The 3,995-nt window shown below is 37.5% G+C and overlaps 1 non-coding gene across 1 annotated transcript; it reads left to right on the forward strand.

The window, feature by feature from the left end:
* Positions 1-3,613: 3,613 nt before the first annotated feature.
* LOC121993403 lies at positions 3,614-3,719 on the forward strand. Its single transcript, XR_006115259.1, has one exon. It is a non-coding gene; the product is annotated as a small nucleolar RNA R71 (small nucleolar RNA).
* Positions 3,720-3,995: the final 276 nt, after the last annotated feature.

The raw sequence follows: 3,995 nt of genomic DNA on the forward strand, positions 1-3,995 counted from the left end.
ATGCTACACGGCCGTGTGGTGCACACGGCCACCACCTGCTTGGCCTCTGGAAACCTCACACGGCCGTGTAGATCCACACGGCCACCACCTGCTTGGCCTCTGGAAACCTCACATGGCCGTGTAGATTTACACGGCCATGTAAGGTTTCAGCACTAGATGCCATACATGGCCGTGTGCATCTCACACCCCCTTGCATGGCCCTTGCACACCCTTTGTCTTAGCTTTGAATAGTTATGTTTCATTGCAACATCTTTTAGGCCACCAAGATGGGGTTTTCTCCCGTTGAGTTCTTCATCAAAGTTGTAGATCTTGAAGTTATCTACAAGTCGGTATAAAGAACAGCCCAAATCTCCAACCGAGCACAAAGTTATGGCCGTTTTAGTTTCGGTCTGCAGTGTAGAAAACCTCACACGGCCTTCACACGGCCGTGTGAGGTTCACACGGCCCCAACATGACCCCTACACGGCCTTAATACGCCCATGTGAGTTCTACACGGCCAGAACATGAAGAAAACATAGTTTTGCATGCCCATGTCACTCTGGAAGCTCTAGACTTCATTTAAACTCTGTTTTTACTCCAAATCACGTCCTGTCAATCAAAATAAGCAAAGAGTAGATCTCCGAACAGAATATAATGAAAGTATGACATTCTAATGAAATAGGGTGCAATAAACATAGATTATGCCAATGAAATACAAGTAGATGAGCGTCAAAGTATGCATAAAAGAGTATATAATCTACGCATATCACCAACCTTTGCTTGTCCTCAAGCAAAATGCTGCAGTCTAAATTCATATGTTCTACAACATATTCATAAAACCTAGTGCACTTTCCTAATTCTATCAAAAAGTTTCATTAACAAGTGTGATCATGGAAACAAGTAAAGTATGGTTCAAGCATAAGAATCTTGTGCACAGTGTAAAAGTAACTCAACACCCTTCAAGTTTCAATCCATGTCCTAGTCAAGTCGTCATCAAATTTGAATTCCTAATATTTCCAGTGAAAGACAAGTAACCAGTGATAGGCACTTACTCACCATTCACTTGGTTCATATTTCTCAACTAACCCAAGGTCTCAAAGGTGTGCTCAATCTCAAGGGAAGCTAAGCAGTCATTTCCCCAGTAACCTAACTCGGTCTCAAAGGGGTGACTTGCTAGATTCCACTCATGACAACTGTTTTTTATATCCCTCTTTTCTTTTTTTTTTTATAAGTGTTTGCATTGTGCAAAACTTATTCATAAATGTACTTTTAGCACACATGTTGGGATATTTTGATTTTTCCAAATGAGCTTTAATGATTTGAGCCTCATCCAGTAACCAAAATGAAAGTTGAGAAATCACCATGGAAACCAAGTACTAAGCAAACAAGATGAATCATGACTATTTCAATGACATCAACTATTCAAGCATCAAGCACAAGTGTAGTGAAGATAAAATCCTTAAGGTTGAACCAAAACTAAAACTCATCACAATAAGATTCTTAGCTTATTAATGCTTCCCAAGATAGAAAAAAGAACTACACAAAGTTTACTACTAGCATCATTCGAACATCATGAATCAAGCAAATAATCGTGCTAACATTTCACTTGAATCCAAGAAAGCATATAAGTGAAGTTTTGATGTTCTCAAGATGTATGCCACAAAAAATCAAAACACAATGCAAGACATAAGCAAAAACAAAAACAAACAAAGCAAATCAAATGCATCTAATGCATCCCCCCAGACTTAAATTTTTCATTGTCCCAATGAAAACTAAAAACAATGTGGAGGAGATTTTAAAAGAAGTTACCAAGTGATGAGCTCCAAATGGTTGACGTTCATGTTTTTAAAGATACTCCTCCATCCAATACTCACATTCCTCCACAACTTTGAATTCTACAACAATAAGATAGACAAGAAAAATTAAGTAGAGGATACATGTTTATTATAAAGAGAGAACTAAAGACATAAAAGAAAATAAGGAAAATGAACTTGGGTTGCCTCCCAAGAAGCGCTTGTTTAAGGTCATTAGCTCGACCACCTCATTAGATTCATCTAAATCTTGCTCTTGGAGGGGTAAGATATTTTAGAACCCTCCTACCAAGGGCTCTTATTATGGAGGGAGCTTTCATCAAAGGAGCTACAAAGTAAAGTATAACTCTCTCGATCTTTGTCTTCTTGGAAATTTTTTCAGGTGGTCGAAGACGGTTCAGATTGAGCTTCCAATTATTGGCCCATGTGAAATCTGCACATCCAAAAGAAAAACAAATCTCCCACAAGCATGTTATATAGTATAGAGCTAGAACCATATCAAGATAAGATGAATAAGTAATAAAAACTGAATCACATCCAACAAAGTCAATTATAGGTACCTCCATAAAGTTTTCCAAAAGATCACAAGAAATACTAACCTTACTTTGTTGAGAAATACCTGAAATTTCTAAACATGTAGATGTGACTTCCTCTGAATCAAATGATGGTTCTGGCTCTAGCTTAGGTGTTGATGATATCAATGATGGTGATTCTCGAGACTCTACTAGCTCTGTATAAGTCCCTACACATTGTTCCACAACATGATCAATTCTTAAAACCTCTAAGGGTTGTCTTGACAAAGGTGGTGATCCTTGAGATGCTGCTTCCACAACACAGCTCCCTACACATTCTTCCATATCATCATCATCAACACATACATCAAAAAATAAACCAACATCTATGTCCTCAATAGGAGAATCAATAACAAGAGGATCAATAACTTCACTTGCAGTTTTAAGTTGATCTACCACATCACATTCATCATCTGAAAATTTAATGTCACTATAACACCTTATAAAATTTTGAGATAGATCTAAAAACTTATTTACCACTACATTATCAATAAAATCCTCATCTGAAAAATCTTCATCTTCATATATATTCAAAAATCTACACTCAACCATATTAGTGTCACAGGATTTGCCGAAGTCTTTATTTTCATTGACCCCCACTAACCTTTGTGGAAAAGGAACCCTTAGTGAAGGTCCTGGGAAATACTGAACTCCCTTTTCCCAAATTTCCTTTGAGCTTTTGGAGGAGGTCCAACTTGCTTATCTAATGTTGGTGTGATTAATCGTTGAGGAAAGGTACTTGACCTTTGGAAACTTCCCAGAGAAATGGAACTGAGTTCTTGTGATCTTCTATTATTCTTCTCCTCAATTCTAAACATGTCGTTCTTCAGAAGTTCTTCATGATTTTTTCCACTTCTCAACCCAACATCATCACACTTTTCATTGGATCTTGACTGTGTAGGAGGGGGATCTTCTTTAAACCATTTTGAAACAATACTATCAAGCTTTGCCCCCAAATGTTTGAACTCCTCGCGCTGTGACTTGTGAATTTCAACATTTTTAGGTGGTTGAATTTCATTTTGTTCGACAGGCTCTCTTACATTTATGGCTTGCACTCCTTGAATATCTGAGGGAAATTCCATCCAACTTTTGTTCGACCATTCATGGAGGTTCAATGTCACTTGATCAATTAACGAATAAGCTTCATCTACACTTTTGTCAATAAAAGAACCTCCAGCTGATGAATCCAATAAAGTCTTGTCTGAGAAAGAAATTCCCCCATAGAATATGTGCAAAATCAACCATTTTTCAAAACCATGATGAGGGCACTGTCTTTGAAGACTCTTGAATCTATCCCATGCTTCAAAAAATGATTCTCCATATGCTTGAGAAAAATTTGTTATGCAATTCCTCATATACGCTGTTCTACTTGGAGGGAAAAAATGATTCAGAAATTACTTCTCCAATTGTTCCCAACTTGTGATGCTTTGAGGACAGAGAGAATATAGCCAAGTCCTTGCTTTATCCTTGATACTGAAAGGAAATGTCATCAATCGAACTGCATTTGCTGATACTCCTTCACATTTCATCAAATCACAAATCTCTAAAAATGTTTCAAGATGCAGATAAGGACTTTCTGATACTTCTCCTCCAAATTTGTGACCTTGTATCATGAAAATTATCTCTGGGTCTA

The sequence above is a fragment of the Zingiber officinale genome, chromosome 1B (assembly GCF_018446385.1).
Source record: "Zingiber officinale cultivar Zhangliang chromosome 1B, Zo_v1.1, whole genome shotgun sequence".
NCBI classification, from domain to species: Eukaryota; Viridiplantae; Streptophyta; class Magnoliopsida; order Zingiberales; family Zingiberaceae; genus Zingiber; species Zingiber officinale.